Source organism: Vanessa atalanta, chromosome 12, assembly GCF_905147765.1.
Source record: "Vanessa atalanta chromosome 12, ilVanAtal1.2, whole genome shotgun sequence".
In the NCBI taxonomy this organism is placed as follows: domain Eukaryota; kingdom Metazoa; phylum Arthropoda; class Insecta; order Lepidoptera; family Nymphalidae; genus Vanessa; species Vanessa atalanta.
The window spans coordinates 8,189,323-8,216,929 of NC_061882.1; positions in this window are offsets into that span (position 1 = coordinate 8,189,323).

Below are 27,607 nucleotides of genomic sequence, written 5' to 3' on the forward strand. Positions count from 1 at the left end.
ATTATAATCGATCTTTTATATCTTATTAATTTGCGGTTAGATGTTATTCATGAATTTGTATTATATTTATAAATAAGGTATTAAGAAATCTAAAATACAAGTATATATAAAAAATAAGAATAAGAAGGCTGCGTCGTTAAATGCCGTTGCCTATCTCGAGTTTGAAAAATGAAACAACAAGAAGTAATATACGTCAACTCTAGGACTCTTCAACAGTGAAATGGATGTTCTCGATGGCTCGATCTCTGTTTAATATACATAAAAGATATCCACTTTGTTTCTATACCTTTAAGGTTTTATTTTATATATTTTTAATTTTCATTTTATATATACATAATATATTAAACAAGTATTATCACACATTTATTGCTGAATAAGTAATATCTCCAGTTATCAATGCCGTAATCTTTATTCGAATACGATGCTAATGAATCGGAAATAAAATAAAATATATTATTATATTTAATACAAATTTTCGAGTTTCCATTAAATATATTATTACGTATCTCAAGTTTAAGTACATATATCTTGGATTAAGGTAGTACTATCGATTTTTATTTTTACAATTTATATTAAAATTTTGGTCAATTAATTTTTTTCAGTTAACATTTTTAACTGAAAAAAATTAATTGACAACTGAATGATTGAAGTATCGTACGACTTGTTTTTAGGTAGGCGATATACCTACTTAAATACATGTCGTGATACAAGTATTGAACAAAGTAATGGCCTGACTAATAATATGTCAACGCACAGCAATTACAAGCATACTGAATTAAAATTTAGATGCCATGTAAATCTTCAAACACAAGATTTTTATATCTTTAACAATTTATCAGGCATCTCAAGAAAATAATCGCGACTGAAAATAACTTTATCAAACATATCTTAGTACGTATGTATATGCTGTATATTGATACTATAACTTAATTTGAACCTACACAATCTACATTACGTGGAAGTGAGAGGTCTAACTTTTTTCTCAAATCGATTTTACAAAAACGAATAAGACTATTAAAATCGATATGATTAAAACTAATTATTCATCAAATGATGTGAGTGCGAATAAATATATTTGCAAGAATCTACAAAGGCAAGGATGTAGCCAGGGATATTGGTTAAAAGATACTTTTATAAATAGAACACATCTGCCCTATATGCGATATTAAAAAACATCCGATACCACGATCTCTGCAAAACATCCCCAATATTTTAATTCTGAAAGTGGTCTCAGGAGGTTTTTCACACCATGTAAACGTATAATATATTATGTATGTGAAACGTACATAGCTAGATGTTTATATGTGTGTTTAAATGACCTATATTTCCCGTAATTTCGTGGCACATGTTCCCACTACACTTCACCAGATCTGTTTGTAATTTGTTTCTAATTAAAATATTGTTAGCGCTCGGGAAAACCTATTCCAGCATTTCGATGTATTGGCTTCAATTTATGGCAAATTAGATTGAATAAAAGTTTATGTTTTAAATGTTTGTCTTGCTGTGCATGTAAATTATAATATTTATTTTGAGATTGGCGAGATAGAACAGTTATTGAAGTACTTAGATTATTTTTGAACGGTGGTAGGTTATCAATTCATTTCATGTTTGGGTATTTACATGATTTTATTTCCTCCAGTTCGCAGTAGAGCAGCTTGTTGGAAAATCCTCAAGGCTTCTCTTTAAGATAGGGAGCCTTAGTTTAGCCTCCTAAGGTCTTCACGTATCCTTCGTATTAAAAATCTCATTATAGCATCGCACTGTTTATTTCTTAGACTTCTAGAAATCTTATCATGATATTTATCATAAACTATGATTTTTTCCATACTTATAGTGTGATTCGTTCGTCTATTGAATTAAAGTAATTTGATTATCGATATCTTAACATTTTATAAAATATTTACAAGATCACAGGAGCACTTACCGATTATAACTTCTTACTTTCTCAGTAGAAATTTCTGGAAAGATTAGAATCGAAGTAGGCGGAAGCTTGAACAATCAGGAAGATAACAATAAAAACGGCATAACTTTAGGCGAAGTTTATGTATGAAATATGCTAAAAAATTTTATAACAGACAAGAGATTTTTCTCCGCAATAACAATGAACTATCGAGATCAGGTGTAATAATGAATGTGTTTTTCTACTGCCATTGAAAAACTGAACGGCCTTCAAGAATTGAGCTTACAGAAACTAGTTTTACTTCATTAAAACACGACGAGACGGTTTAAACTGAAAGCTGACGAGGTTTTAATTTAGCTCAGCCTTTGAATTACCAAAGGGAAGTGAAAGCCTCTTCGGAGAGCGACCGGAATGATATAGCGGATTTGCAAATTTTGGCACTCAAATAGCGGGAACGGTACGGCGAGTATTTCGATAAAGGTAGCTAATTTTCGAGTTATAATTTTATATTGTTTGAAACGGATTTCCTTATTTTAAGTCAAATCTGATTAATCAAATTCAGTTGGATACGCTTTGAAGTCATATTTTTATAGATAAAATAAATTTTAGCAATCTTTAATTTATCTTTTAAGTTCAGTAACAAGCTATAGGTTATATAGATGTATATTTTGTAGGTTTCCTGGAACTTGAAGGTACAGCTCTGTGCAGGGCCATATGGGTTGTACCATCAAATATTCTACCTCCAATCAGCAATATGTAAGGGCAATATGCTGCAGTCAGTGCTGCAGGGTGTGTAAGTTAGGGTTAGCTAATATAACTGGTAGTTACCAAAGTTGGTGGTGCATTGCTTTTATATTATAGTATCTATTGAAAGTAGGAAGCTGTTTATATTGCGTATGTTATTTCAACTGAGATATTTGTAGAGATAACTGGGACACTTAACATGCTCTTTGAGGTGCGAAGGGAATGGAAATATGACTATTAAGGCAGGTCAATGTCGGTATCTGTTGTTGTTGATTTAGGTTACGTTTGATAAATAAACTTAACATTATATAAAATATTTAACTAGGTCATTATAATCGATTACAAGGTTATATGACTATAATAGGTAACTTTTAGATCTGATAGTCTGATAGTCTGCTGTAAAAAAGTATATTATGACTTTTGTTTTGTGTTTTCTTTAAAATATTCCCAAGTATAACACAAAACACGTCTTATTAATTACCTTTTTGTACAAGTAACATTTACAATTCAATTATCTAAACTAAACATTCCAATTCATTTGTTTCGGTCACAGAATGTTGTAACTTCCATAGAGTATTTAATAAAGTTCTTTAAAAGTGTAGTTAGTTTCAGAATATCGCTTTAAAAGCGATTTAAAGTGGTACATATCGTTCTTTTATGACCGAGGTTTTGTAAAAATTTTTTCGTTTTAAAATCTTTTCCAGTGAAACTGAGAGTAATAAATCTCACAAAAACGTAACCAGCTCGAATGTATCTTTCTATTTATAAAGTATCAGCTAGTTAGCAACCCACTGGGCTAAGGCCTAGTGTCCTATGAGAAGATTTGGTGCTTATGACAATTTGTCTTCCATGCATATAGCTTCAGAATATTTTACTTTACCGAGAATAATAAGATAATTTTAAATAAAAATTTAGTACGATAATTCAGTGAAAATTATCTTCAAAAAAGGTATCCAAAGTCGTAATCCATGACAATTTGAGATAAGATGAGTTGTGACAGACACGAAAAATATAAATATCCACATTGATAATATTACCGTATACAGAAAAAAAAGAATGATGCGTAATGGAAATAAAAGATACGTTGAGAAGGAAATATTCCCTCTAAGTTCTTAGAGTATAAACGATCCTCTTAATCAGCTTTAGGATATTTATTTTCGACTTTCTTTACGGATAGCAACTGGCAAATCTTAGGATTTGATTGATTTCGATTCTTGAGGATACCACGTCGTTCTACTATAAAATATAAGTTCAAAGCGAGGGTCAGTTTTCATTCTTGAGTTTTGCTATTTGTATTATATTTATTTTTATATAATATTAGATAATTTGAATTGGGGTATATTTGTTAACAGCTATTAGTATTAGGTATTAGGTTATTTGTGTTTTTCATTTTAATTGACGATACGCTTACGCTCGACTACTTTACTGATAGTAAGTATCTACTGATGTATTCGAAGAGGGAACGCGCTTGCCTAGAAGATGCCTATTCACACTTGCTCTGAACATACCCAGTTTGTTATAAACATGATGTCTTGTAATAGACCTTATTATTCATTCATATGTATAAATAAGATCATAATTACATCTAAATAAAGTTCTCAGGGAATTACATAATATTAATTTCATATGTTTTACGTCAATGTAAAGTAAGGCAGAATTTTCTACAGAAATTATTTTGGTCCGTATATTTTTTTAGTCTTTTGCCGCATGGATAGTTTGTATCTTGAGTGATTATAAATTATATTATTATATTTAATAAATTATTGCAAATAATTAAATAAATTGTTATTGTGTTTGTGTTTGAGAGTTATTAATAAGGTTTACATAATATTATTTCTTGGATTCCGTTTGTTGTGATATGAGACATACTTTGATAATTTGAATCAAGGTACTTTAAAGTTTCTTTAACCATAAGAAACCTTAGTAACTTACTTACACGTTTTTATAATTGAATGCTATATTCCTTCATGAGAACCCTAATAACATTTATAAACATTTTGTCTGGGAAAAATAAATATAACTACAATGCCATACAACTGAAAATATTGTTAAATATAGCATATATTAACTATGTATTATATCAGAAAAATACATACAGATATATTTATTGTAAAGAGTGGTTTAAATAATTTGGTTAAGAATTATATTAATCTTAGTATCTTGTTAAAATATAGCTTAAAAATCAGACGGAAATAAGATACTTTAAAGCTCTATATTTAAAATGAAACTTAATGAAAGAGGCATTGATTTGATTTCAAAGTCATCTTTTCAAAGTAACCTCACTCCAAGACTACAAGAGAAATTTCCTTTCAATCTCCTATATAATTATTGCTTACAAAACAATTACTTATAAAATTCACAAATTGACTTTAAACTGTTAAAATTGAAAAAGGTTAGAATAATATATTGGATGAAAAGAACATCATTAAAGATGGCTTGTCGACATAAAATTTAAAGTAGATACTGCATGTGCACTTTGAGAATATATATTTCCCAAGTAACTACAAAAGGGTGGTCTTGAAGTAGTGTCGGACTTAAAACGCCCACTGCGTCAATTTCAAACCGACTTCCAATAGGTAAAATTGACACGTCCGTTTTCTTCTTTAAATGTATGTAAGACTCTGATATTAACTGCGGCTTCGCTCGCATTTTAGAATTTTCTTTGAGTTCAAACTTGCTTCATAGCAAATTGTATCAAATTCGGTTCAGTGATTTGGCTATGAAAGAAGAACAGATAGACAAACATACATACAAAGTTACTTTCGCATTTACAATATTAGTACAGATAAAAAGACCCGAGGCATGAGATAAGATCAGGTAGCTCGTTTGGTTGATGCTGATTGCTATAAGATAAATAAATAAATATGTGTAGGTGTATTCTTAGTAGTAATACAATAAAAAATAAGTTAACAACAGCGAAGAGGTTTCATTACAATTATAATGATGAACATCAACATAGTTAGTACAGGCAAGTAAATTATTATGAATGGTTTCTAAGCAATTCAAATTAATTTTTTTTTTTTTCTAAATTGCAATGCCTTTATTCCTAATATTGACATGACTGGTTAAAACAAATTAAAAAAATTATGCTAAAATGAATTCGATAGTAAAGAAAATGATGAAAATAATAAATTTAAATTGGAAAAATAAGTATATAGGGCCGATCAATTGTTATTTTCAAACATTGAAACTGTTTTCATAAAGCTAAAATGAGTTATCTTTTTACAAAATCTAAGCTCGTGAGTCCCTTCGTGGCATTATGTAATATAAAAATGTTTTATTTTTATAAACAAAATTGAATTTATGGTACAATCAATCAACATATAATGGTTTTTTTAACATTAATTACAAATTATATTATTTGGAACTAAACTAAACTAAAACTATTTATTGCTTAAAAATAGCATAAACATTTTTATGACAAAATGCATATTTAAACTATGTATAAACATAGTTTAAATGATGCAACATTATTTTAATGAATGAAATGAATAGCGCCATTATTATATTGACAAATCTAAGAGATCGGATCGCTTATATATTTCATAAGTCTAGACTATTTTTAATATCATATGCATATACGAGTTATATTGGTCTAAATATTTCGAAAAGAGAAATCTATAATATTCAAATTTCAACAGAGCGCTAACTATGTATAAAATTTTATCGCTTCGTAGGGCTTTAAAATTTTTACGATAAAAAGAGGAGTCAACTTATATTTTATTACTTTCGAATATTATACGAGGAATATAAATAAAAATCCAGAAGCACATTATTAAAGTAACGCCTACGTCATTGTAATAAATATTAGCTACTGATTAACTGCTCGAGTGCTTCAAGTATGTGTACATTCGTTATAATCACAAAATGTTCTCGTCTATTTTAATATTATTGGGTACACAGACACTTGACGAGTTGCCGGTAAAGGTCCAAGTTCATTTTTAAAGCCGAGATAGCGATCCCTGATGAAAATATTACTCTTCTACCGCGAACGCCATCGGCCGTAAAGTAAATCCTTTGTTAGGGCTCTGACTGACTACAGATATTACCGCCACTTTATCAAGGAGATTGGTGGCCGTTCTTTTTATTGGATAGAATTCTGACGTCGTGATGAGCAGGAGTGGCAATATGTGAAATAAAAAATGGACCCGATACGTTTTATGTAGAAGCGTTTTATTTCAGAAATCTTATGGAACTAAATTATCCAGACAATTTAGTTATTTATTAAATTATTTTATCTAGTTATTCTTCAATTAATTACGTAGTCTAAGTAATCGAAGTGCAACTGTTACTAATTATCATATAGCGTGTTAAAAATTAACCTTTTTTTTTGAAGATTTTCTAATGTACTTTTGTTTGCCCATTGCTGTGTATAGTCTCTATCGAACGAAGTGCTCCAGTGATCTAGATATCCGGTTCTTAATTTTGAAGCAACCATTATTTCATATAGCAAATACTTAGTTTCTTGTATCTACATTTCGTCTAGTAAAATGACGATACAAAACTACTCGACTGGCATATTTTGATTTTGTTTTGTACAATTAACTAATCTACCAACTATTATCAGTTGCTGCATTTATTAATTTAGACCAATTGTAATTGATTTTTTTTCAGGTTATTACAAAAATAATCATATTATATATTATTTCAAAGTTATATTTTTCAATTTTCTTTTAGATAAAATAGTAATAGTTAATTATGAAAGTATAAAGTAGATACTAACGGGAAAATATTAAAGCACTTCAGACTCGTTAATTCCAATTTCCTTTGCCAGAGAAAATATTATTCTAACGAGCTATCTCCTTTAGATCAACCGTATTCTTTTATCTAGTTTCATGATAATTAAATTAAACTAGCAACTTCGAAAGATCTCGAAAGATATAAAGCTATTATAATTTTCGCAATTTTTTTTTTTACCGAATTCAAGGAAAGTGTATGTGATAGCTGTCGGTAGGTTCTGATTGTATCACGCGTTATCATTTTTAATTACCTGTTAATACCTTCTACGTTGTTACCATATCTTCCTGACACACTAAGTAATTCAAATTAGAATAATCCTGTAAAATTTATCAAAGCAAAGCGTATGTTCGGTTGTTTCGAAAACTTCTTTCGACATTTCGCAACTTTGTATTTAAGGGTTTCGAAATGTTTTTAGAAGTGATTTATCGTTTTCGATAGTAGCGAAGACTGTACGTGTAGTATGGAGTGAATTTCTGCACACTAATGACACATTTCAATGAAAAATTGTACATTTTTATATTCTACATTCAAAAGCTTAGCTCGGTCAACCTTGCACATAAAAAAAAATGTAACATCTTATTTATGCTTATTTTCAAAACAAATGTAATATACAAATGTTATTCCTTGTATAATTACGATTTTTTTTCTAGTAAATACAATGCGAATTTTCTCTTTAATTGTTGCGTAAGACGCCATTAATGTTTCTGAATGAGGAAGCAAGATTATTTTTCGGCTTAGCAATGAATTATTCACAAACCCTGATTATTTAAAATAACGAGTTCAAAAAGAAGCGACCATATTAATTTAAATGTCAAAGTCTACTTTTTTAAGCTGACGATGATTCCTATTCTTTAAGTTGAGTTGAGTTGAATTTTTATAATTTGCTTCAAATTTATCTAACTCTATATAAAATATATATGACTAGTTGTCGTCTGCGACTTCGCTCGCGTTTTAAGGGTTGGTTATGAGGTATTTGGCAATAAAAAGTTTATTTCCTTCCTTGGAGATCAAGCTTGCTACATCCAAAATTTCATTAAATTCGGTTCAGTAGTGTGGCCGTGAAAGAGCAACAAACAGACAGAGTAACTAAAATTTATTATATTAGTATAGATTTAAAACTTATAAAAACAAAAAAAGAATATATATATATATATATATATATATATATATATATATATATATATATATATAAAAAGACAAAACAACTGAACTAATTAGTGATTTGTAAATAAACTTATTATTAGATGATTGAAATAATTGGATGTACTTTTGTTTTTGTTTATTTGTATTTAATGTAAAACGCTTTTGAGACGAGGCTATCGATCTATTTTTTTTATGATATAAGTTGGCGGACGAACAAAGAGGCCACCTAATGGTAAGTGGTCACCACCGCCCATACACAATGGCGCTGTAAGATATATAAACAATTCCTTACATCGCCAATGCGCCACCAGCCTTTGGAACTAAGATTAACATCTTGTGCCTATAGTTACACTGGCTAACTCACCTTTTAAACTGAATCACAACAATACTGAGTACTACTCCTTGGTGGTAGAATACCCGATGAGTACCTACCCAGACGGGCTTACATAAAGCCCTACCACCAAGTAAGATGTCTACATAATATGTTTAATATTTTCACTAAACATCAACCCGTTGAGAGCGTTTGCCGTCGTACTGTGCTATATGCTACAAAATTACCATTTTTTATTACCATTTTTCATAACTATTTTATTATTATTATAATTATTATTTTAATAAAGTCTATCGTTGCTATAGTGACTATGCAAAAGGCCACGAGACCAAGGTCTTTAGTTCCAGTATTCGTTCGGTAAATAGAAAAGTAATATATTTTGATGCTAACTTCTGAGCCTGGACTAGCACGTAAAGCGCAAGACCAAGCGCTTGAATTCTCTGATGCGGAGTGTTATAACACGCATCTGTTTCTTAACGCTCACTTGTACTGTATAACGTCTCTCGCGAAGTTGATTAGTCACTGAGATTGGAGATTTTAAAATAGGCTACCTGATGGTATGGATGGTGGCCATCATCATCAGACGATAGCGCCGTAAAAAATATTAACAATTCCTTATAACGCTAATGCGCCAGCAACCTTCAGATCTAAGAGCTTATGTCTTATGCCTGTAATTATTGGCTCACTCACCCTTTAAACCGGAACACAACCATACTGAGGATTGCTGTTTGCCAGTCAGCAGGGCATTATTGGTATGATGGCTTTCCATTAGATTTGTATAAAAAAAAAGGAGAGATGAAAGAGATTATTATTGCTGATAAATTTATTCATTTCTTTTTGCTTTAACGTCCATACGAATGAATTAATATTGAATAAGAATAATTATTAATGTTATGAAAGTAAATAATCGGGAAATGATTCATATTTAATTCAGTTTCTCAAATGGAAAAGTTTTCTCGCTTTTATATTTCCCTTGATACTTTTATGAGTAATATAATTTTTATTTTACGTTAAAAAGTATTTGTTTTTAATTTGTAAGGCGATTTGAATTATTTTTGAATTATTCAACCTAAAATAAAGTGTATAAAAAGTTTACGACGATTCAAAAGTATGCACGACACAAATATAAGCTACGACGACCCGTATGGCTCTAACAGTTTTTTTTGTAGCGGTGATTGAATTCACCTGGTTCGTATTCGTCAGCAAGAGAAACTGAGCCAACCAGCTGACGTCATGGTCAACTGTAAATTATTAATCACAGTCGAATTATGAAATTATGGGTATATTTTAGATTGTAATATAAAAACAATCAGTTGCGGTTTACGTACATTAACTAAAGCTACAAAATTTCCTGAAAAGGCTAATTTAATTGTGAAAATATTGAATAAGTTAAGTATTACAAAGCCCACGCGCACTGAGAAGTTTGTTTTTTGTTACAAATATTTGTATAATAGGATTTATAATATGCATTTGATATGCGTTCTCACCGTTTCATTGGTCTACCTTATAATGTTGCAAATCCTGATCCCGAGTTGAAATCAAATTCGAATATAGAGCTATTGGGTTTATCGGTCTGGAATTAAAGAGATTACCACCGTATAGCTCTTAGACCTCGATAAGCACGTAAAACCTTTAGTTCTGCGCCTGAATTTACTCCAGTCGAGTCCAATTTTGAGTGTGAGAATAGAGATGTGTGTGTGTCTACTATCTTTTGAGCAGTTAACGCATAAAATTCGTATTTTACGATTCACATAATTGTGCTTGGATAAACATGTTGTCATACGTTTTCTTGTGTTTGTATTTATTAATATGAGTAAAATATTATTAAGTATTTTTCTGTAAAATATTTTTCTTTAAAGAGGAGTGACTGACTCGCATAACGTAATGACAAACGGCATGACGCTCTCTTGCGCCTTCACGCTTCATCACCGTCGCCGCTCTGTCCTCTTGAATGCGTATCACGTATACTACATACTTCATTGTAATATTGATTATGCTGCTATATAATAATAAGAAATTCATTTTATAAAACGAAACTCTATGTTTTACTTACATTACTAAAATTTTTAATAACTGGATTTACATTTGAAATTCTTATACCAACCAACAATTTTGATAATCGGATTTACTAGACGTTCCTTCTTAAGTTATAATTGCTGTTTTGTTTTTTTTTATAAAATGTACGTATAAAATTTAAGTTTTTTTATTCTATTTCTATATTTTTTCTTACTGTTATTGGTTTGTAAAAATTTACATTTCAATTCAAATACAGATTCCAGATTCGTTTTTGCAATATTGCCAGCCAACCCGTTACGTCGCTTGAGGGTAAACCAGAAGTACTCTTGATATCCAATAGAATAATGTTTATGAAATAGATTTAATTATTATCAGATAACATTACCTGTTTTCCGTACGCTCTAGGGCACGTTAGAGAGAACCCACAAAAGTAATATCAAAATACGCGATCTAATAAAAAATAATTATATTAACACAAAGCTTTCTGTTTTAACTAACTATTCTTGTGGGTATTGTAACATTAACGGTGACGGGTCACCGTTACGAGAAGATTATTCGATTTTCCTTATTATAAGCTAGCTGATCCTGCGGCATCGCCCGCACGAATTTATAATATTTTACATATAGTACACAAACTCTATTTAGCTCCCTAGATGAGTGATATTAAAATAGCCTATTTCGTCTAGAGGTTTAAGCCTGAAGGGGTAACAGACAGAGTAACTTTCGCATTTATAATATTAGTATACATATACATTTATACTGTGAAGGTTTGTTTTGTCGTCTGTATTATATTCTACTTTTAAGTATCTAGAATTAATTTTAATAAATAAAAACTTACTACATTTTGACTATATACATTGGTAAGTTAGCTTTGATCGTAACTTTCTTTTATTAATTACGCTTCAGGGCTGGTTGAACAAGGGATGCACTTGATACTTCGTTGCCCTTAAGTTTGAAACTAATAGCTTTTCTCCAATAAAATATAGTAATAAGTGAGTTATAAACATTCGATGGTTTCCGCCCAAGTTACTCGTTCTTCCAGAACTGTTGTTATTTCTATGTTGTTAGTTTACGTAATAACGTATTTAAAATAAGCTATAACATGAAACTGCAAGAGAATCTTATGTTATATTATCTCGTTTAACTATTGCTTAGTGTTTAGAAATGTAAGTACTCTTCATAATTACGTATTTAAAAATACTGTTTGAAATCAAAATCATTTTCAAACGAAGTATATAATTAATTATTCATAACATTTTTCAATGGATATACGAGTATAAGCACTTAGGCGATTCAAATTAGTTTCCAACGTAGGTTTATTCGTTAAAAATATATAAAAATGTTTGGAAAGCTGTGACGTTATCAAAGGAAAAATAGTGGTGTTGTAAAAAAAATTGTTTACCTTAAGTCATCAATAAAAATGTACGATGTATAGACTTGTCGGTGATCTGAAGAATTGCAAAATTAAATTGAACGGAAAAACACAATTTACGTAATTAAATGTTATATACATTATATAAATAATGATTTTATTTTTCTGTTCCGTTTTTTCTGTCGAGTTTACGGTAAGTAAAGATAGTTCTTAAGTGCCTAACTTCTAATAGTTACTGTCGCTTGTGAGTAGTGAGCAGCTGAGTCGTCACATACATTAGTGATGTTCTTCCGAGCAGATGCATTAAACTCGTCATTATCTTGTTCTAAGAAACATAATAAAATCTTTATGTATGTTTTTCAACGATCTAAATGATCTAAGCGATAAGAAGAAAAGACTCCAAATGTAATATTAAGTATTTTGCTATTTTCTAACAAACGACAAATAAAAATTATCTCAATAATAAAAACAATTTTTGGACTTTTAAGGATTGTCGACAACTTTTTTTTTTAGTTGAATACAACCAAATAAATTGATGAGCAATCCATTATTCTCAATAAAAATTGAACTTTAGCAACATCTGACGATTCAAAGTAGAAATATCTTTTTAGAGTTGTACTTGAATGAAAAAGAAATTCGATCTCATTCGTCATTCAATCTCAACAACCCGAAAAAAATCCACTCCAAAGGTTCTCCTATTATGGAGGGGGATTATGATCTTAATCTGTCACGCTATTTCATTGTGAGATGGAGGGAGAATTTCTCCCATGCTGCATGTTTCCTTATGATAGCTGTCCGTTTTCATTAATCAAGTTTTATAGTTTGATGTTATCATTCATTTTTTTATTTACACATATAGACGTGTTAAAATGTACCTGATTAATGAATAAATCTACTACTATATAGTAATAAGTAATAGTCTACGAATGTTTTAATTTTAATATTTTCCAAATTAATCGCGTCTTGTTTATGAAATTTCTTAAACATAAAAAAAAACATTAAGTAAATCGCTTCTTGTTCCATTTGTAACATTATATATAACAAATTTTAAGATTATATACAATGTTTCATAAATCACGAAACAAAGTAGATCAGGTTTAAGTGTACTGCTTTTTCATTTGCGTATTACAAATTTCTTTACAATATATAAATATCAAATAGGGGTTGAATAAGATTATTCGCTGAGGTATATACGACCTCTTTTTAAAATTTCTTCTTAAATATAAGTTTGAAGAACTAGCTTAATGCCACTTAATTTACTATGCGGATAATCGTCCCTGGAGTCGCATTGAGAACATTTGAATTTAGACTTCGCAGTGCTTTAGTTTATGCAGTGATAAGAGTTTGAATTTTTTATTACAAACATTCTAAGAAACTTTATATTTTATTTTTCTGTATTTTAGTTCTATATTTAAAAAGTTTAGAAAGGTATTTTTCAGAAAATTATTGTTCACTATCTGTTAACGTCATTGCCCAATTATATACAATATTAAAAAATCAGCTCGCCCCATTTGCATATACATCTTTTGAAATTGTTGGTGAATAACTGGACTATTCGCTATATAGATCAGTTATTTTTGTAATAGAATAAAATTATAATTAGGTATTTAATATTATTTTTAATAACGGTAACAGTAACTTACTGTGCTTTAAACCGCTATGTTAATATTTAAAAAAAGTTATTCTGCATGGATCCGATCAGATCTACCCACTTATTCGCAGAAAGGTCGAATTAATTCTCTGCTCCCTTACAGGACGGAAAACTTGTACCTAACGGTGGGTGGGTTCTGCATTTATAGTAGTTTATACATCAAATTTAAGCATGTTTAATTTTTGATAGCTATGAACGAATTCTTAGAGGCGGTAAAAAAATATTTCCATGCAAAAATCCAATGAACAAAATCACGGACGCAGTAAAAAACAAATACAGAGAATACATTTTAATTAAAGCTTGTATGCCCGTATGAGTAAACGTCAAACATTGTAACATTGTATTGTGTGTGTTATTTAATTTTCTGCATGAAAGGGAATTTAGAGACAAAAAAGTAAATGAACTAAATTTTTTAAAATTTTCGTCTTGTTTTTTTTTGAAAGTAATAAATGATTTATGTATTATAATAAATTGATTAGGATTTATACTTATAATATGTTAAAATATATTTATATGTTGGTTTGAAAACATAATAGTCTTATAATTTAATTTGTTGCCAGTGCAATTTCGTTATTCAAAACGAGCTAGTTTAAAGCATTTTTATATATTCCCTTATATTTTCAATAATAATTATGGTCGAATTTCCACTGTCGGTGAACACTTATTAAAACGAAATACTAAGGAACATTTTAATCTACAAAAGTGTGTAGTACTCCTTACAATGTCTTTAATAAAACCTTATTTGTAAGACAAAGTGTTCAGATGACTCATCGTTGGTCTAGATTCTCTTAGTTCTCCAGACTCAATAATGCGAACCGACATCGTCTGATGGAGCACTTAATAAGACGAAGCGATTTGTTGCTGTATAAATTATATTTATCAAAATATTTTTATATGGAAATTAGAGCGAGAGCAATTTGTATAGTTCTATTATGACTAAGTTCAAAGACATTTTATTAGAAGCTGTCTAAGATTTTGTATTTCGAAGAATGTATAATTTATAAGTAATAAGTAATATCTCTTCTTGAGACGAGACTTCAAATTATTCCAACACGATGGTCTAATGCGGGTTGGTGGATACACACGCGGCTTATTTTCATCTAACCCATAAGGGTTTCACGGTGGTTACCTTCATCATCTAGCACAAAATGAATTATAAACACTCAGGGTTACGAATATCAATGGTTCTTCTCCACAGTAATTGACAAATTTGCTCTGTTTTTTTTTGTTCGTTCTATATAAAAAAATCGTTTACTGTACAACAATCCTCCTTCAGAACCTAACGTCATCGTGTTGAAGAAATAATAAAATCATTCTTACATAGCGAATATAATAACTGCTATACCAAAGCACAAGTAAAACTGGACCACGAGTTCTTATAGAATGTTTTTATGAATAATAATATAATTAAATTCATTAAATAATAAATTTGAAAAACATGCCTTTCTGAAATCAAATACAATTGAAAACTATAAGTAAGATATTTTTCATATTATTATTAAAAGTTAATAAGACTTATACTACGGGTAATTTTACTAAATGAGCTAGCTTTTTGAGATGAATCTGCTAATATAAATGAAAAGTATGGTATGTAATGCCGAGTAGATACGAGATAACGAGTGAGATAATAAAAACATTGTATATAGTTTATGAGCTAATTAAATTTATTTAGTTTCAGCTTATTTCATGAATTACAGTGGTTTTGCGGTTTGACGCAACCGCAGGCAACTTGCGGTTAATCTGACATCAATGCTCATTAATAAATAACATTAATGTCACCTTATATAGTATCATGATTAGTATTATATTTCTATTTATTATAGAGTTTTCTGTTTGTCTCATTAGTCTCGGCTAGGTTTTAGGGTTCGGTCAAACCCCAGAACAGTCTACTCATTTTTTTTTTCTGTTAAGAAATTTCATTCTTTGCCTCAAAAATCAGAACTAACTAATCTGTTTACATATACTCGCATGTTAGGAATAGAGAGTTGTGTTTGTGCACACATTTGTGTGTGTTATGACCTCCACTGTTGACTCTACTCCCTTGATAATGGGCGCCGTGGCCGAATCGTTTACGAGAACATAATTGGGTTCTTATTATGGTTTTATTTCTAGCCAAAACTTTCTAGAAAAAAACTTCGAACTTCGAATAAGATTGTTATTAGCATATCAGAAGAACTAGAATCTTATAATTGTCGACGTTAATATATGCCTTTATATCCTTAATAGATAGCTTATTTCTCAGGCAAATCGTGTATAGCAATCATGATGACGTAACAAACTGACAGAGTTATTATTGCATGTAAAATAATATAATATATGTTGATTAAACTTGTAAGTTACAAAGATTCCACCAAAAAGACGTACAGTATAAAAGAGTAACGACAGAATTCACTGTATTTTTGTTCAGAACACTTTGCAATTTCAAGTTAACACTTTAGCTGTTTAAATGGGCTAAACGCTGATGTTGAACTCTTGTATGAAGTCTTAGTAATTATGAAGTTCAGCATTCAGAACTGGGTCAAAAGGATGGACATTCTCGTGCGTGAGCTATGTAATGTGTAGGGGTGGCATTGCAGTGAAAACGTTTACGTTTTGAAACAAAGGAAATTTTTCTCAGTAATGGGAATACGATTCCACCAATTTCCAGACGGAATTACTGTGGCATAGGTTTTTATACATGCCTTTCTCATGGAATTCACTTGATTCTTATCGATTCATTAAAATAGAATATAAGTTAAAGCTTGCGTACAATTTACATACTAGTATTCATATTTTTAGTATTCAAATAAAATATAAAAATATATTATATAAAGAAAATTGTAATATGTTTTAAAATATTCTTGAAGGGTTACAAGACAAATAATTCTCATTTATAAAAGAGTTGAGACAATGAGTTTCCTATTTTCAACTCAATTGTAACTGAAACCGAGCAGTTACCGTAGCGTGTGTTTGACCAACAAACATGTGAGTAGACTCAGTGTAAACATTGAAACAATGTCGCACGACAAGCCATGCAATTGTTCCGCTCATAGCCAGAATATCTCATGTACATTCATTAGGTCTTTTTTTTTCAATTTTATAATAAAACTCTGCGCATGACATTTACACCAAACATTTTAACATATAAAGGGAATTAGTACAATATTTGAATAAAATTACCGTTTTTGAGATAAAAAAATGATCCTTGTACTGATTCTGATTACACATTTTTTTGTTCAAGGGTAACCTTTGATAATAATTGCGGGCATTGTATTAAAATTAATGATTACATTTTCTTTGTGAAAAATAAACAAAAAATTATCTTATTACATTCATTTGTATTATAATATTATCTTATTATACTGTTTTTATAGCTGACTTCCAAGAAGGATGCTGCCAGAAAATTGGCTCTCGCTCTCTTAATTTTAATAATCAATCAAATCAAATCAAAATATACTTTATTCTAATCATAATAATCTAATCATAATAATCAGTTTTGAATTATCCTTTTGCAAAATTGTAAAGACAACATGCTCGGCTTAGGAATAGTAAAGATAAGATAACGAATAAGTCAATAACTGTAAAAAACGTAAATTAACATCACACAAATACCACACTGTTGGTCTAATCACCAGACCATCTTGGGAAGTACTTGTGATTTAGTCCCCTGTGTGAGTTTCCTTTCCAAGATTGTCGTTTTTTAAAAAACGCAAATCTCAAATCCAGCTCACAAGTGAATACGTTTGATTTGGCATTTTTAATTTTGTATTTATGATGATATTGAAATCATGGCCGATTTCGACTATGGCTGTTATATCAAGGAAGACTAGCCAACTAAGCAGGACATACATAGTACATAAGTGTGTGCACTCTCATAATCCGATGGGAGAGCAAAACGATACGGCCGGAAAAAGTTCAGGCGCTGGACCAACGGCTTTACGTGCCCTCCGAGGCACGGGAGACTACGTGCTGTTACTGAGGAATTTTCGATTGAAAAACCCAATCATTTCATCGGTCCTACCTCGGGCTTAACCCAGGATTGGCGGCCTTATATCTAGCCACTAGATCAACGAGGTAGTTAATTTAGTTTTACTAAGATAACTGCCTGATACGATTTATTTATTTTAGTGTGGTAATACTTGGTTGATTTTTTGTCAACAAGCAACAAGTAACTCGTGCCGCAAAGCATTTTAACATTAAACACTTAAAATATTTTGATAGATAGTTTTAATCTAAATTGAATCCTCCTTTTGAGAAAGATTTCAATTTATTTGAGAAGAGCGAGCATAACAAAATAAAAAATAATCGAATACTGCAAATTTTCAACCGTAAAATTAAAGTTTATGGAAGTTACCGCAGCAAAAGTTAACGCGAATGCCTTTTCTTTTGTGCTATTTTCTTTAAAATTTCTAACTCCAGTTAAACAATGCTCATTTCAGCAACATTAATATTCCTGCCTTTGTTTACAAGCATACGTAATGAATGTCTCGTTTAGGGGGCGAATGCGTTTCTATTATTCGCTGTTAGGAAACGCCTTTAGATTTTTACCGAGATGCCTTTATACTTATAGATGATAAATAGAATATAATAAGCAATTGCATTACCTTTAACTGCCTTAATGGGTCCTTGGTCCAATAAAAAACGTAGGGTTTTTCTATGAAAAGGTCCTCAGCAGAGGACACAGAGTTCATCTGTTCGTGCACACATTTGAAGACAGTCTTGGTTGAGTTCAGTCGCCGTGTCAGAAATTAGACAACACTCAGAAAGAGATATTGTATTAAGAACATTTTCTTCTACAGCATGTATTTTTTGTATTTGATGTGTAAAGTAGATTTTATGATGTGATAATACTGACAATTTTGTTTCTCTTCATAGCTAGGATTGATGCTCTCTAGGGTCTCAACGCCATTCCAATCCAGATGTGAAAGCTTTTACATAAAGCAATTGCTATATGACCTACGCAACCTTTTACGAACGAACTGGCAACACAGACAGTCAACCACAACGGGAGTAGAATAAACTAATCAAATTTATTGTTTGATTTTTATTTTTAGAATATTGCATTATACGGTAATATAATGTAGGTAAGCGAAATAATTCCGTCCGTGTTATTCGAGAGGCAAATATTTTTTTTTGGGCATTGCTTGGTAATTGGATCTGCTGTGAAATTCGGAGAGTTATACCTAGAGTAGGAAATAGGACCTCGTAGTTTTCATCTATCCTTTTTTTCAAGGGAGCATATGTCCAGTATTATAAAATTTACTAGTATTTACTAATTAAAAATTAAAAAACTTGACCATTTATACATTTTATAAAAGCTAATCTAATATTTAAAAAAATAATAAACTGTTACATATTGTGAAAATCTTCTGGCCAAACACTTTTTCTGTGAAAACTTTAAAACAGATTCGACCGCATATTTTTTTTAGTTTTCAAACTCCGACGAACTGGAACAAATAACGGAGCCACATGTTACGCGTTTAGTTCACTTACTTCCTCCGTCAAAATGATTTAAGAACTTTTTAAATGTGACTAAAATAGTATTTGTTACACGTAGAAAATTATGTCATTGGTAGGTGGATGGTAAAATGGAATAAATAGTAAGTTGTCACCACTGACTATTGACTTTGGTACATATCGTATCGTATAAAATGTTAACCATTTCTTACGTACCCATTAAGCCTGCGTGTAGTGTAACTGGCACACTTATTCTTCAAACACGCTCAATATTAATATGATGAGTGGGTTGGTACCTACCCAGACGGGCTTGCACAAAGCCCTACTAATTACGTCTGTGGTATAGTCAAAATCTTTTTAAATGATTACAATGATGTGAAACTATTATTTAGATTCAATTAAGTGATTGTTCGTAATTTAAACCTGATATATTTAATTTCAATTACTTCTCAATGCTGCCGATGTTAACACGCAGTACAGACTTGAACCATTTGCCGCTTAAATTAAAGTGATCTAATGCAAATTTAATCAAGGTACGTACGTACATATATTCTACGCGTTAGCGTACATGGTACTTAAAATGTAAGCAATAAAGACTAAAATTCTCTAACATTAAAGAGAATATAGCCAGGTAATACTAATTATATGCCTGCAAGCTTCTCGGACGCGTTTGAATAAGCAAGGATGAATTATGAGACGCTTTGCTAAATTTCAATATAAACTCAGAATATTTATCAGATATACAATTTAAATGATCAAAAATAATATAATTATTTTAAAATATTGTATTTTTTAATTTAAATTTTCTCTTTCTATCTTTAGCAGATGTTTTTATTTTTAAAATAAGAATATATCTCAAATTCGAACAATGTGCTCCTGGCCGAATCTAAGTTCAGAATAGTAATCTATGCTGGAGATATTATAGTCTTCCAATCTGTTCGCAGCCTATGAGTTTTCTATATTCCCTCCATCTCATAAACCGATAGAGCGGCTATTCGACACAACTGGAAATAGTGCTGGTGCTGGACCCACCGCTTTACGCGCATTCCGAAGTATGGCAAATGTTAACACATAAAAATATCGGGATACTATATGTGTATACCTTGTCAGATAGCAAAATAAGTATTTACTTCCACGGCGCGGAGTATGGAACCAGGACCTCGAAACGTGAACTAGTCACTATATTATCAACAATCCAACAATGACGTACATATATACGTTTAAAATATATTGCAGGCAAATCGATAAAGCTGTTATATGCGTAACATTTACACAAATGGTTGTCTATGGCAGTAACTATTATTTTAATTTGAAAACATCACGGGTCCTGCCAAACACAGGCGCAATCATAACATTCATTCTATCAGTTAAATCTGATGGTGGGATTATGAAATGGTACACTGTTCCAATATTTCGATATACTCGCAGTTATAAATGTATTCAATTTGAATACGATCCTGGTGGCATTCGTGTTCACGAATACGATTGCAGGTTGTTAATATTAGATGAAAAAATCAGCTTTTCCCTATTTAGTCTTTGTATTGACCGCCTCGTTGGTCTAATTGCTTGAACGCCACAGATTCTGAAGATCAGGATACAAACAGGTCAAGTCGATAAAGTAATATTGGGTTATTCTGTCGGAAAAATTTCAGTAACAGCCCGAAGTCTGGAAGTTGGGAGTGTGTACACTGTATGTCTTGGAATGTACGTAGAGCCATTAGTCATGTGCTTGAATTCTTTACGGACATGTCAAATTTGCCGTCCCATTGGATTACGAGAGTGTCGGAATAGAGAGAGCTCCTACGTTTGAGCAAACACCCGTATACCATAATATGTCCTGCGGTTCTGTATTTAAAATATAATGGTTCAGTTATGATTTAGATACTTAAGAAATACCTAGTAATTGTGTTTATTGTTGGTTCATTTAAAAATACTATAAGGTACTCAATAGCATCCACTGTTTACAAAGATAAAAGTATAAAACTTGTGATTTGATATCACAATATAAATATATTAGACTGGCGTAATGCTTGGGAGTTATTCTAAATCTCTTTATAAGGAAAAATAAGCACATTAAACAAAAAATTGTTGTGAGGGAAATGTAAAATCCAATTCTAACAGAGCGTAATATACGATTCTATTTCAAGTTCCTTTACCTAAGTAATGTTTAGAAAAACTAATATTATAAACATACGTTCTATCTTTACTTATACTTAAAGAAATCAGTTTTCATGAAATATACAAATTTATTATTATTTTTCAAATGATTGTATTGTATATATATGTATAGATTTAATGTAACAAAAACCTTCCGTTAAAATGAAAAATTATCTCAGCAAAAGAGTAAAAAAAAAGGATGCATAGTTTTTGTAAAATCGTGTACATCAAAATATACAAATAATCGGAGAACCGATGCGAAAATTTTAAACAAAATACAGAAAAAAATCTGATAAATTAAATAGAACAGTGGATTTAGTGGTGCAAAAACTATAAGTACAACACATTCTATTTAGGATTTAAATATTTCTCAGCCGATATATCGTATGGTAGTGGATAACAAATATGAATAACAAAAAGATACTAGTAAAATCCTTTATTTACAGTCTCTGAGAGAAATCGTTTAAATTCAATACTATTTTCCACCTGCTGCCATTTCACAAAGAAAATAACACGTCCACATATTATACAGATATTTTGATTCTTATCTCTAAAGGCATAAAGAATAAAATGCTGCAATTTTTTATCTGAGGTAGTATTCAAATATTTATATGTTCAATTTATTTGCCTATAGCTTTTGTTGTTCTGTTATGTTATCTAGGCTAGTTTTTAAATTAAAGTAATATATAAAAAAAAAAACGAATACGTATTAATTTTAAAATGACATATGTATTAAAACTATACCATCGTATGTTTTTATATTTTAAGAAGCGAACAGTTTTTCTTTAAAATGCATTTGTTCCTGTCGTATTGCACTGTTACATTCATCCGTCCAAACATAGGATAGCAGAAGTATAATCGTTTGGTAGTGATATTATAAAAACTTTTTTTTTAGATAATCATATTTGAAAGCAAAGACTCTTTTTTGTGTATTAACGGAAATCTATCGACAGCAGATTTAAATGAGCTTGCCAATACCAAGTCAATAAAAGGTATGGGGTCCAGTTAAGAAAATCGTCGTAGCAGCAGTAAATAGGGTGACAGTGTTAGTGGGACTCCTGTGTCTTATTGCTCTCCGAACGGGTCAAATTGTTTTCCCATCGGGTCGGAAGCTGAAGGACTGAGAGCGCATTAGTGTTTGAACACACTTGAACAAATAATATAAACTGCGCAGTTTGCCAGTTCGAATTTGGTTGGCTGACGTGGTCTAATTTCGTTCAAAAATACATCATGATTAATCTACTGTTAGGCTTATATTTGTATTTGTAATAAACTTTTTTCCTTAATTAACATGAAACTTTAAATTAATATTACCATAAATTGTTATTTAATTTTAGCTTCGAAGTAATCAACATTTGGAAACACTTGTACGAAATTGCTCCAAGTTGCTAATCATGTCGGGCTATTTGTTTATGTATACAGCGTGTTTCATTCGTTATAAGTCAAGTATAACTGGTTGTTTAATTAAAACGTTCACAGCAGTACTAAAGAAGACTTGAACTTCGGTTAACATAAAACTATGTTATTTAACATGATCTTGATTATGACTTTTAGTTTGTTTCTCTCGATATTATTCTTACTGTATATAATTCAAATGTATATTGATAAGATAATTTAGTTGGTGGAAAGAGTTACTATTCTCTTTTTCTGGTTGCTATTGGTCGAATTTAATAATTAATCCGAGTCGGTGGTACCTTTACATTAGTATAATTTTGTAAAATAATGATTAAAAAATATGCTTAAACAAACCTACTCGAATAAAGCATTTTGATGTTGGAAATAACATATATATTCATAAATCGATTCTTCATTAAAAAATCATCTTCATCATCATTATCATCTTCATTATTTTATTCAAAAGTAATACAATTTTGTACACTTACAGACGTACTGGATATATAGTACTGACAGTAACTGGTTTTATAGGCGATAAATGCTTTAAATAAAGACTAGTGCCCCCTGGGAGTTTTTTATATCCTTAGAGGAGTAACAATTTAAATGTAATTTAACTAGGAGTTAATTTGTTTTGCTAATAATGTTTATAGCACGTTTGAAACACACACGTGGATAGATTATTATTAAATGTATAGATTAACGTAAACAGACTTCGTGTTTCACTAGTAATATCCGGTTATGACTGGTATTAATTAATTTGAAGAACATACCTCGGTACGACGAGCGTTGCCCAAGGGATGAGTAATTACCCTTGATGCTCTTGAGCGCTATAATTACGAAAGTACAACCATCTTAGCATTTGAGAGTCGAATAAACTGTGCAATGTTTTATAAAATTTATTTTTAACGTTAATTTAGCGAAACAAGTTCTTGAATATTATGTTTATATTTTTATAAATTAATGTCGTGGCTCAAGTCAATGTTTGATGTGAAACATCTGTTGATAAACTTCCATGGCAAGACCGTTTCGTATGCCGTTACGGCAAACGGCATGATTCTTTTGTATACCATCATAGATCTCCCGCTGCTTTCAACCCGTTTGTACGTGGCGCGTTACTGCATTTTCGTTTCTATATATTATTTTTATTAAAAAAGAAATATAATCTTTTTACTATATGATTACGTTTTCATTAATTATAAATTCTTTCAATAACCATCGATCAAAATCTACATCATGGACGTCCCGTGATGACGAGATTTTTTGTTATATCGCGCGGTATAGGTTTTACTGATGAGTCAGCTTTCTTAATTATTGTAAAATATTGATACAAGAAACAAATTTTCTTTCATTATACGACTAATCAACTTATAGAATGTGAAGGATATAATATACTTTAACGTAATTGGCTTAAATCATTGTCTCAAAATAAATGATATAAATAATGTTTATCTTCAATTGGAACTTTAAATCAATCACTCCCGTGTTCGTAAAGTCATTGGTCTAAAATAGTATTAAATTGAGAGAATAAAAATGCATCTGTGTTTGCATACAGTTCTATAATATTGCAGTGTGGGTACTTGATCAACGTATAAAGTGTTCTCGACTCAATTAATACGCCTAATAATCTTCATATCATAATTATTATAGGCTCTACTAAGTCTGAGGCTTCTATTATCGCTCGATAGTAATTAACTCAATTAATTATAATATTGAATTGTAATTATCAATTGGCTTCATATTAAAACATAATTGGAAATTATATTAAGGAATCATTCAAAACATTCATATAAAAATATATGAATGTTTTGAATGATTTCCAATTTTATATGTTCACGCAAAATTTCTTCCATTGTTATGGTATAAAAGTTTTTGGTATAGTAACATCAATATACAATATTGCGGTCTGTAGTTGGCTCGCATAAATGTTTACAAAAAGAAAAAAAAGAGGAATTACTTAATAAAAAATTAAGAAGGTTACTTAGACTTGAAGTGGCTTGTAGTTAGTATAAAATCATTTACAAAATACTCCTATTATATTTAATTTATAACCATCACACAATAGTACTAAATATTGTTGTTTGGCGGTAGAATGTATGGTTTGTGAAACTACCCAGACGGACTTACACAAAGCCTTAGTACCAAGAGTCTGTTCTGTATTTAGTTCGACATTTAAATTTATTAATAATATGAATGACCTACATTAATAACCTTTAACAAACCTGAAATACCACAGCTTTATCATATTCACAATAATCAAAAATAGCTTTAATATTATCCACACTTAACCATAAATATATTGCAGAATTACGAAACTTATCACATGTTTATAATATGGTAAGACGTTATGAATCGATTCTTAAACAGTCAATGATATATTATATATTTTTGTTTTTGTAAATACAATGGTTTTTCGGGGTTTTTACGCAACCCTAAGTTTGAATAAACGTGATCTATCTACATTGCCGTGATTAATCACAATGACCTATTTTCTATTTACGTTACGTGTTTTTTTTTTAAATAACATCCGGTTATAAATGACGTTTCCTAATTTGCATATCCCATCATGAACTCGCTTTTTTTATAACAATTCGTTTTAAGGTACTATCGTTGTTAGAAAATTGTTATTATTTTACATTTCCTTTGTCAATAGCGTATTAAAACTTAAACGCAATACCTTAAAGAGCATGTTAAGTGTCCTAGTTCTTTCCACAAATATTTCAGTTTAAGAACATGCGCAATATAAACAGCCTATTCTCAATAGATGATTTTATAACTACAGTGATTCATTAAAAATTAACTGTAGCAATTCGTTATTTTTTATATAGTATTGTTAGGTGGACGGGCAAATTCTCCTCCTTGTGATAAGTAGTCACTAATATCGCGACACTAATCCTGGGAACTAAGATGTCCCTTGTATTTGTAAAAACGCGCCTTATTCAAATCGTAACATAACAACAGTAACTATGTGTGATGGTGGTGATGTGGGTGGTACCTCCATAGACGGGCTTCCGCAAAGCTACCGCTAAGTAAATAATATAATCAAATCATTGTTTATTGAGTTATTGATGAGCAAATTAAAAAGATTTATTTAGGCATATTTTTCTAGTGTTTATGTTCCGCGATATCTCTACCATTTATATAGTTTTAATAATTACACCTACATATGCATATATATATAATTCCACCCTGAATACTTACGACGACGTATTCCTAGAAGTGATAAGTTAACAAGGACCTTCCCAGATTTAATACAAAAAAAAAATCGCTAAAAGTTAAAAATTAGACTTCAATTGGATTCTATCAGAAAACGCGTTTAAATAATAATAAGCTATATATAAATATGTAAATATATGTTAACAGTATGTAAATATTTTCAGAATAACGAAGGAATAAAATAAGTTGAAACGACAGTGCAGTAGTTAGCGCTGTTAGTTTTACAGTTACGGGCTTCGTTATTTTTATGAAGGTCTTTATATTTCAGGCTTTCAGGCTAGTTTTGTTATTATTTAACATAAACTTTTTAATGTATATTTAGTTAATCGTTAAAATAATTTAATAATAAAAAATATTTTAATGTGTATACTGTATAATTATCGCATCAGACTTTTAAGTACATTTTATGAAGTGTTTTATTCCCCTGTGCTTCGTATAAAAATCCTTGCTCGTTGTAAACGTTGAAAGAATTGAGTATAACAAGTACATTTTATTTCAGCAAATTTTCTCGTAAAACTTTTATTTTGTAGTATTTTATAAGATTATGAGAGTAGAGGTACAATGGATATCTTATTACAGTAATATAAGGGCATTTTTATCATTGAAATGCATCAAAAAAAGTCAAAATTAAATCGCTTGCCGTTACGTAATATGTATAATTCGATATTTACATTTATAACTATTTTTGAGCTTCTATTTAAATAATGATAAATATTATTTTAACATATATACGGAATTATATTTAAAATATTATTTAATAATAATATATAATCATGCCCTACTTATACGCACGTCCAATACTTTTATTATTAAATAATATATATTTTTTTATTATCATGGAGCGCTTTCAAAGCTTCCAGCAACTAAAGCTATGTTTTATGATGATTCTATTTGATTTCAATATTATCAGAAAGAGTAATTTTAATAAGTAAAAGTCCTTGACTGGAATAACTTATCTTTTAAATATATAAGGACTATTTTATCACCGGAATTTCCTTTAAAAGTCACGTTCTTGCTATTGAAGAATTTATAAGGAAAGATTACGCTCGGATTGTCTTGACGCACCTGACAGATAATTAATTCTATGTGAATTAAATAGTGAATATGTTGAATGAATTCGCATCTAAATCATTTGAATTCAAAGATTATAAAAACTACAAGAAAGTTAGATACATGACAGGCAGACATGACAGGCACTGACCGATATGAATTGAGATATTATCCTAAATAGCAAGAATTTAAATCACATATCTTACAACTTCTAATAATAGTATCAAAATACATACAGATACATACGTAATATTAACATATTTACTATGTTTGTGAGCAGAGAGAAAGAAAGGGATAGAATGAGACAGAGTCTCTCTCTGTATACACAAGTAGCTTATTTCGCACCCGTTACCACTAAACATATTCTAATGTGTGATTCGAAATGATCGAGCCGGTAATTTAATTTATTCGGATATATTTACCACTCTCATTAATTCAATATCACATCAACTATTCGCT